The sequence below is a fragment of the Zea mays genome, chromosome 6 (genome assembly GCF_902167145.1).
Source record: "Zea mays cultivar B73 chromosome 6, Zm-B73-REFERENCE-NAM-5.0, whole genome shotgun sequence".
In the NCBI taxonomy this organism is placed as follows: domain Eukaryota; kingdom Viridiplantae; phylum Streptophyta; class Magnoliopsida; order Poales; family Poaceae; genus Zea; species Zea mays.
The window spans coordinates 21,362,122-21,372,121 of NC_050101.1; positions in this window are offsets into that span (position 1 = coordinate 21,362,122).

A 10,000-nucleotide genomic window follows, 5' to 3' on the forward strand; every position below is an offset into this window, starting at 1 on the left:
GCGAAGGGTGTCCCTGCCTGCTTTATCTGTCAGGGCAGGGGTTAAGCGGTGGAGACTTCGGGCGAAGGGTGGCGTTTCTGCCTTCGCTCCAACATTTGCCCTCCGAGGGACCAGTTCGACAAAGTCACCTGGTGCCGAAGACGTCGCTAGATGGCGGAGACGCTGCCCTCGCTCGAAGTGGTTCCGCGGGGGTTTTTGATGTGACCGTTGATGGACAACGTACTGTTGGATTGCGGGTTTTCTGAAGCGTCGCGCCCTGTCGGATTGCGGGTTTCCCGAAGAGCGTGATGGTGGAGGAGCTGCGCGCTGGCGACTCTGTTGATTTTGGTGTGTCACGGATGACGTCAGCCCGCGTCGAAGACATGCAGCGGTTGGGCTACTTTGGCGGCGGAGTCGCTCGTGCTCCGGGGACGGAGGAAGTCCCCGAGCCGGAGGGTGAGTTGGTTGTTTTCGAGGCGTTCTTCGTCGCCGGTCTTCGCCTGCCTGCGCATCGGTTTGTTGGCGAAGTCCTGCGTAGATTCAACGTTCAAATACATCAACTGACACCTAACGCCGTGGTGGCGCTGGCGAAGTATGTCTGGGCGACGACTTCGTACGGTGGACAGCCGTCGGTTGAAGTTTTTGCGAAGAATTATTGCTTGCATTGGCAGAAAAGGATGGTTGAGGACGGAGTTGCCCAGTTCGGGTCGTGCACATTCACGCCGAAGACCGGCAAGACCACAATGCCAGTAGTGGAGCTGGTTCCGTGCGCCCGCAACAAGTGGGGCAATTGGAATGAGCTTTGGTTTTACGTTGCTGAGGCTACTGTCGAAGGCCATGAGGGGCTCCCTGTGTCTGAGATGTACTCTCACTATTACTCTGCGTATCCGCCTTTTGAAGTGGCGGAAGAGGATGCAGACGAAGGGGCCCTTCGGTGCGCCGCCGGCCAGAGCAGTGGCCGTGATTTAGTTGAAGAGTTCGTGGCATACGGGGTCTGGCCCTTGGCGCACGGCTGGGCGCTGGGCGAAGTGTGCCCTCGCCAGATGCCTTTTCATGGAGGGAGGGTGGTGCGAAGTCCCGCCTTTGCACTGAATTTGCGAAACCGTGACCCGACCGCCTTTGTGCGTGATGCGGAGGACTTGGCGGTGCGGCTCGTGGGGCGGTACGTGGCGAGGACGGAAGGCCAGCGCAGCTTTGATATTCGTGGGTCAAATGAACGTTTGAACAGGGTCTTCGAATTAAATCAATTGCCGTACGACGGCTACCCTGGTCAAGACGAGGCGGACCACCGTGGGAAGAAGCCGGTGGTGGAGACTGGAAGCGACCCTGCGCTGGCGGCCGCCCCCTCCTCAAAAAGGAGAAAATTAGGTACTGCGATGGGAGGAATTGGGGTGCCTGATTGTTTTGCTAGAGAGTTAATGAGGACGTGCGCGGCTCCGGGGGAGAGGATGTCTTCGCCCGAGCTCCGGGAGTCTTCGGCTCGGATGCTGAGGGTTACCGGTGGCTGCTGGCCTAGAAATGTTCCTATCCCCTGCGCGGCTGAGGAGGACTGTTTTACATCTCGTATGGTTCATCAGTGGAGGGTTTTTCCTTACGGGCGAAATATCGGTGCTGTTGTGTGGGCAGTGATGGACAAGGATCGCCAAGGGGCGGCGCAAAAACGCCAGGCGACTATCAGGATTCACGAAGCCCGGCCGAAGAGGCAGCGGGGAACAGCGAAGGCTGCGGCCTCCAGCGGAGGCAAGCCGCCGCTGGCGGCGAAGGCGGGCGCCTCTGCACCTAGCAAGGCGCCGGAGACAGCGGCGGGCGCCGGAGTCTCCAAACTGACGAAGGTGGTGCCGCCGGCCAGCGGAGTGGCGGAGGCTTCGAAGGCGGCCCGAACGTTGCCGCCACCGGGCAAACGCGTTGCCGACTTCGGCACCGACATTAGCGTGGACGATTATCTTGGGGGTGAGTCGCCCGGCCGCCTTTTTTTTTTACGTGCTCGTTGATGCGCTGCAGGGTCGGACGAAGGCCGGCTTGCTATAGTTGCGCCTTCCGCGGCGATCGCGACGGCTGCGCCGTCGTCGAAGGCGAGGGACGGGACCCTTGGCACCGGAGGCGAGGTGTCGGCCCTCGCATTGGTCAGGGACGAGGCTGGTGCGGCGACCCGCCGGCTGAAAGGAGTGACGGAGGCGCTGAGTCAGGCGACGGAGGCACTGAGTCAGGTCCGCTGAGCTGTTATTATTTTTTTTATCATTATATATATATATATTATTATATTTTTTTTTACGGCCATGGCCTTACGTGTGCTCTGCAGGTGGCTGACTTCACCAGCCGCACTGCGTCGGGGGCTCTCACGGCGGCTTTGTCTGCCGAAGTCGAGAGACTTCGGACGCAACATGCTGACGCTGTCCGTGAGAAGTCGGCCTCCGACAGCAAGTGTCGTAAACTAGCGGACAAGGTGGCTGCACTGGAGGAGGAAAAGGCTGTCCTCCGGCGCCAGCTGGCGGGGGAGAGGAGGGAGGCCAACGAGGCTATCGCCAAGGAGCAGGCCGCGCAGGCGGAGGCTAGGCTGGCACGGGCGGAAGGCAATCTTGCCAAGGAGCTCGCCGAAGACCTGCGGGAGCGGCTCACCGCTCTGGAGAGCCGCGCGAAGGGGGCCGAAGCCGCGGTGCGAACGGAGGCCGAACGGACGCGCACGCAGCTTATGGCCACATATCGCGAGCTGGGTGCACGGACCGGTGACTTCGTGGTGCCGGAGCGAGAGGCCGGGCTTCGCTGTCTGGAGTGGGTGCAAGAGGAGCTGCAGGAGCTCCCCACTGTCCTGAGGGGGTTAATGTCGTTCGCCTCCCTGGTCACCTGCGAGGGGGCGATGAACGCACTCTCTCGCGAAGGGTGCCGGCATTATGAGGCCTTCGACCAGGCGGATGAAGATTTTGGGCGGAATATCTATAAGGTCGAAGACCCCGTGGTGAAGGAGTCCGCCGGTGCCCTCTATGACCGGATGTGGGGTCTGTATGGTGGTGATGTGGTCAGGGAGCGGGCCGAGGCTACGAGGGCTCAGGTAACGTTGTCGTTTGTTCGGCGTTTGCTGGATGTGGTCTGTGCGTGTGTTTGCTGACTTTTTGTATATTTTGTTTTAGGCGGAGCGAGGCGAGCGGGTGGACGACTTCGGAGCATTGAACAGCGCCCTGGCTGACCCGGAGCCGACCCCTGCAGAGGCCGCGACCCGAGCCGCCTCGGAACCAACTCCGGAGACCGCAGAAACCGCACCAGGCGCCCCCACATCTGCCGCGACAGTTGAAGACCTGTCCCTGAAGGTGGCCGAAGGCGCTCCCGATGCCCTCGCGGCAGCCGCGCCGACCAGCGGAGATCCCGCGGTGGAGGCGGTTGAAACAATGGCGGAAGTGCCGGCGGAGCCAACGGCGGAGGCTCCCGCAGCGTCAGGGCCCTCGCAGGTGGCGTAGTGGTTGTTTAGGGTTGGGAAATTTTGGATGTTGTACTGAATTTTGGTTGCTGCGCAGGTTCAAGATTTTGGGCCTGCGCACGCAACCACTACTACTGAGTTTTTGGCGGCTTCGACCGCGGAAGGTGATAATGAATATAGTGGGTCTGCATCTGAGTTTTTTGATTTTGACGACTCCGGGAGTTCGGTTGAATGGACTGAGGAGTCGTCGGAAGAGGACTTGGATTATTTTGCGGCCTTGGACGTGGCTGCGGCGGAGGCTTCGCCACACGCCGCGGACGCGCCAGACGTGCCGGGTCCTAGCACCGGGCGCCGTCGACGAAGGGCGGTTGCAAAATGTAGGGTTAGCGCGGAGGAGCGGGCTCAGCTTTGTGTGAGCAGGGCTGGTCGGCAGGAACTGTTGTCTGTGCCGACCGCCGCGAGTATAGGGGAGGGGGAACTGCGAAGTCTTTTTGCGGGTGAGGAGCTTAGGATAATGTTATTTAATTATAGAGAGATGGGCGTTATTCCTAAGGTTGAGCCGATGTAGATTGTGGTGCCCTCGCTTGTATATGTGTGAAGGCTTGTACGATGAAGTTGTGTGCCCTCGCGTGCCTGTGCCTGCGAGGACGTTGTGTACCTTTGTCTGGTGCGGTTGATGCTGTGCTGGTGTGATTATAGTTGTTCTTAGCGCGGGTGGTTTGATGCTGTCGTTTCTGCCTTTGTTGTACTGGTTCGGTTGTGCTCTTGGGCGGCTTCTACGCGGAGTCTTTACGATAGACATTGGATTTTTTCGCACTTGTTGTGCTAAGTCCGGCTGCACCCTTGGGCGACTTCTGCGCGGATAGTCTTCGCGATAGACATTGGATTCTTTTCGCACTTGTTGTGCTAAGTCCGGCTGCACCCTTGGGCGACTTCTGCGCGGATAGTCTTCGCGATAGACATTGGATTCTTTTCGCACTTGTTGTGCTAAGTCCGGCTGCACCCTTGGGCGACTTCTGCGCGGATAGTCTTCGCGATAGACATTGGATTTTTTCGCACTTGTTGTGCTAAGTCCGGCTGCACCCTTGGGCGACTTCTGCGTGGATTTGTCGCACGCGAGGGTGGCTAGCGCTTGGCCTCGCGGTGACTTCGAATCGGTCGAATGCCGAAGACCGTTGTCGCGGTCTTTTTTCGACATGTTTTTGCGGGGGATTTTTCTCACATATATTACATGGCTCCGCCTCGTTAAAAACCTCACCCCCCGGGAGGAAAAGAGTGCGGGCCAGTTCAAGATTGTTTGTGGCGAATTACAAGGGCGAGATCAGCCCTAAATGAGTCAAACAAAAAACTTGCGAAGGTTGTCGATGTTCCAGGAATGCTCCAGGTCCTCGCCATGTGGCGTTGTGAGCCTGTAAGCGCTGGGGGAAGCTTTTGTCTTGACTATGAAGGGGCCCTCCCACTTGGGCTCCAACTTGCCCTTGGACTCCGTCCGAGCTGTTCGGACGAGTACGAGGTCCCCCTCGCTGAACTCCCTCGGGATGACTGTATGGTCGCGCCATGCTTTGGTCTGGGCTTGGTATTTGCTTAGGGCCTGTAGGGCGAAGACCCGGTCTCCGTCAATGAGATCTTTTGAGGTTGGCTCGTCCACATTGGGGACTGCTGACGGGACTGTACGCGGGGACCCGTGCTTTATTTCTTGCGGGGTCATTGCCTCCGATCCGTATAGAAGGCGGAAAGGAGTGAACCCGGTCGCCCTGCACTCAGTTGTGTTTAGCGCCCAGACTGCCTCCGGTAATAAATCGGTCCATCTGCCTTTTTTTTCATCGAGGAGCATCTTCTTGACAGCTGTGAAGATTTTCCCGTTGGCCCGCTCCACGACCCCGTTGGACTGCGGATGATAGACTGAAGCGAAGGCAAGCTTGGTGCCGATGGAGAAACAAAAATCCTTGAAATCTTGATTGTCGAACTGCTTGCCGTTGTCGACTGTTAGCTCGGATGGTACTCCGAAGCGGCAGACATTGTTCTGCCAGAAGAATTTTTGGGCAGTCTTTGATGTGATTGTGGAAACAGCCCTCGCTTCGATCCATTTGGTGAAGTATTCGACGGCTACGAAGGCAAACTTAAGGTTCCCCTGAGCGGTGGGCAGGGGCCCGACAATGTCTAGGCCCCAGCGCTGGAGAGGCCATGTATGGGCGATCAGCTTTGTATATTGCGAGGGGTTGCCTGACCGGGGAGAGAACTTCTGGCAGGCTTCGCAGGACCTTGTGACGCGATTTGCGGCGCAGATTATTGCGGGCCAGTAAAACCCTTGTCGGATCACCTTGGCAGCCAGGGCCCTTGGACCTGCGTGCGAGCCGCACGTGCCACTGTGGACTTCGCGTAGGATCTGCATGCCTTCGGTTTCAGTGACGCATTTAAGCATTGGCTGACTGACCCCTTTCTTGTATAACTGGCCCTCAATCAGTGCGAAGTCCCGGCTTCGGTGCCTGAGGCGCTTTGCCTCACTGACGTCGGTTGGATGATAATACCCCTGTAGAAACAGGGTTATTGGTGCCCGCCAGTCTTCGGTCATGATTAGGTTGACTATGCGGTGGCCCTCGCTATCATTAGTTATGTGGAGCCCTTCGGGGCTCCGGACGGCTGGCGTGCCGATGGTGTGAAAGAATACGTCGGAAGGCAAGGGCTCGCCCCTGGCGGCGGCCTTGGCTAATGCATCGGCCTCCTCGTTCTTGGCCCTGTCCACATGTTGTAAGGTGAATCCCTTGAACTGTCTCTCGAGGCTTCGAATGGCCGCGAGGTATTGCATGAGCGCGGGGTCTTTTGCTGCGTAATCTTTCTCGACCTAGCCGGTGACTATCTTGGAGTCTGTCTTGATGATACATGTGGTGACTCCGAGGGCCCTTAGCTTGCGGAGGCCTAGAATGACCGCTTCATACTCTGCTATGTTGTTTGTGCATCTGTCGGACTCCAGAGCGAAGCTGAGGCGTGCTGCATATCTGTGTTTGATTCCTGCTGGTGAGGTGACTACTGCAGCGACGCTTGCCCCCGCATGGCACCATGCGCCGTCGCAGTGGATGGTCCAGACCTTCTCTGTGCTCGGGTCCGGCTGTGTTGCTGGCCCGGTCCAGTCGACGACGAAGTCTGCCAGGACTTGTGATTTGATGGCTGTCCTGGGCTCGAAGCTGATGTGGTAGCCGGAGAGTTCGGCTGCCCACTTGGCGATCCTCACCGATGCCTCCGGGTTTCTGAACAGTTCGCCGAGCCCCCTGTTTGAGGTGACACGGACCTTAAATGCTTCAAAGTAATGGCGCATCTTGCGCGAGGACATAACAACTGCGTAGGCGATCTTCTCCAGCTCTGTCATGTTGCATTTGGACGGTGTCAGGACCTCGGAGACGTAATAAACGGGGCACTGTCTGACAGCGCCTTCGACTGTCTGCTCCTGCACTAGTGCCGCGCTGACTGCGTGCGGCGAAGCCGCAACATAGAGCAATAGGGGGAGCGAGGAGTCGAGGCTTGTGAGGATGGCCAGCTCCGTTAGATATTGTTTTAATGAGGCGAAGGCCGCTGCTTGCTCCGGCCCCCAGGCGAAGTCTTTTGCGCCGCGGAGAGTTCTGAGGAAAGGAAGACTTCTCTCGGCCGACCTGGTGATGAATCTGTTGAGAGCGGCCAATCTGCCTGTCAGACGCTGGACGTCCCTGACGGACTGCGGAGGCGACATGTCGATGATGGCCTGGATCTTGGTTGGGTTGGCCTCGATGCCGCGGCGCGACACCAGGTAGCCCAATATCTTGCCCTGGCGAACACCGAAAACGCATTTTTCCGGGTTTAAGCGGAGTCGTGCATCTCGCATGTTTGCGAATGTCTCGGCAAGGTCGGTGAGATGGTCCGCCTTATTTTTGCTGGCGACGACGATGTCGTCCACATATGTAAATATATTTCTGCCGACCTGCCCTTCGAGTACTGTTTTGGTGAGTCTGGAGAAGGTGGACCCGGCATTCTTGAGACCCTCCGGCATTCTGATGAAGCAATAAGTGCCGAAGGGTGTTATAAAGCTGGTGCTAGCCTTGTCTTCCGTCTTCATGTATATCTGGTGATAGCCGGAGAAGCAGTCGAGGAGAGACATGACCTCGCATCCGGCCGCGCTATCGACTATTTTGTCGATCCGTGGCAACGGGAAATTGTCTTTTGGGCAGGCCTTATTGAGACTGGTGAAGTCTATGCACATCCGCCATTTCCCGCTTTTTTTCTGCACCATTACAACATTGGAGAGCCATGTGGGGTAAGCCACTGGCTCGATGAATTTAGCCTCTAGGAGGCGGTGCACCTCCACCTTGGCGGCCTCTGTCTTTTCGTCAGACATTTTGCGAAGCCTTTGCTTTCTTGGTCGCACCGAGGGGTCAATTCCCAAACTGTGCTCGATTAAGGATCGGCTGACTCCGACCAGGTCGAGGGCGGACCAGGCGAAGACATCTTTATTCTTGGCCAGGCAGCAGAGGAGCTTCTCTTCTTCATGCGGAGTAAGGTCTTCGCTGATGGTGACTGTCTGCTTTGGCGTGGCCTGATCGAGGGGGACAGTCTTGGTCCCATCCTGACTCTGCAACTGGGCCTTGTCGTGCTGCTTGTCAGTTGGGCTGGCGGGCGCAGGGACCTCGCACTGTGTCGTGAGATAGTGCACGTTCCTCTGACCAGGCACGAAGTCCCGCTCTATGTTGCGCGCTGTCTGCTGGTTGCCGTGGACTGTAATTACGCCTAGCGGGCCTAGTATCTTCATGCACAAATACAGTCCGTGGATGGCAGCTTCAAACTTATTGATGGAGCCCCGACCCATGATGGCGTTGTATGGATATACCATATCCACAATGTCAAAAGTCACTTGCTCGCTTCGGGCATTGGGTGCTACACCGAAGGAGAGGGGCAACTCTATTTTGCCGACGGGAAAGGTGCCCTTGCCGCCGAAACCGTACAATGGGTTGTCTGAAGGCTTGAGCAGGCTGTGGCTTATGCCCATGCGGTCGAAAGCGTGGAGGAAGATGATGTCTGCCTGACTGCCGTTGTCAACTAGGACTTTGTGTAGGTCCCAGCCCGCCACGCTACAATTGATGACCATAGCGTCGATGTGGGGGGCGCTGCGCAGGTCGACGTCTCGTGCGTCGAAGGTTAGCGGTATGTGGGACCACTTCGTCTGTACGACTGGGCCAGTGACGGCGACATGGTTGATGATGCGGTAATGGTCCCGCTTCTGCCGCTTGGTGTCGAAGTCAGTGCTGGACCCCCCAGTTATCATATGAATGACTCCGCGATAAGGTTGATCGGCGAAGTCTTCCTGCTTTGGGGCATTGGGGATGTTTTGTTGTTGCTGGTGTGGTGGTGGGGGCGGAGGATGTACGATTTGTACTTCCTGATGATGTTGGTAAGCGTGGTGCGGTGGATGCGGGGCGGGAGCGTGGATATATGGTGTAGGGGGTGGCTGGTAATTATGCGCGACAATTCTGGGATTGTCGGCTGGCTGCGCCCTCGCCATTCTGTCTCTGGTGGCCTTCACTTCGGGGCAGTCTTTGGTTTGGTGGGCGCAGTCTTCGCCATGGAAAAGGCAGAAAAATCGGCGCGGTGGAGGGGGTGGCTGCGCACGCCCTCGGCCCCTGCCGCGAGTTCCACTTCCGCGGCCCTGGGGGGGATATTCCTGGCGACGAAGGGGGTCAGCGGTCGGCTGCTGGTTGGCAATGTTGTGCACTTGCTGCTGAGCGCGGCCATCTCGACCGGAGTCTGGTTGCGGAGTCCTTGTCCACGTACGGCTGGACTGCGGGGCATCTTTGGGTTTCCGCTGTGACTCAACCTTGCGCTGGTGGAGCTCTTCGGATTTGGCATATTTTTCGAAGAGCTGATATAGCTCCTGCAAGCTCTTGGGTGGGTCTCTGATACAGTGGCTGTAGAGGACGCCGGCCCGAAGGCCACTGATGGCGTAGTGGATTGCGATCTGGTCATCGACGGAGGGCAGCTGCGACTTGAGTGTTAAGAATTTGCGGTAATACTCTCGCAGAGTCTCCTTTTCCAGTTGTTTGCAAAGCGAGAGCTCGGCCAAGGCGTCGGTGTCTGGGCGGTACCCTTGGAAGTTGAGCAGGAACTTGTCCCTAAGACTTCTCCACGAATCAATGGACAGTGGAGGCAATCTGGTGAACCAAGTGAGTGCTGGGCCTTCTAGGGCGATGATGAAAGACTTCGCCATTGTGGCGTCGTCCCCGCCGGCGGATGCAACAGCGACCTGATAACTCATTATGTATTGCGCTGGGTCGGTGCTACCGTTGTACTTGGGATAAGTCCCCGCCCGGAAGTTGGCTGGCCAAGGCGTCACTTGCAGGTGTGGAGCCAGGGGACTTCGCTCATCGAGGTAGTTGACTCCCTGGAATGGCGCGCCGTGCTGGAAGGTGTAGTCGCGCTGGGGGAAACGCGGGCTTTCCGGCCGTGCCCGGTGATGCAGGGGTGGGCTGTGCTGCAGGCCAAGGTGGCCTTCGCACGTGTCTTCCGGTTGCGTGCGCTGCATCAGCGCGATCTCGCGCTCGAGGTCTTGGGCCTTCTGCTCCTCGTCGCGTATCATTTGCCGCACTTTGGCCA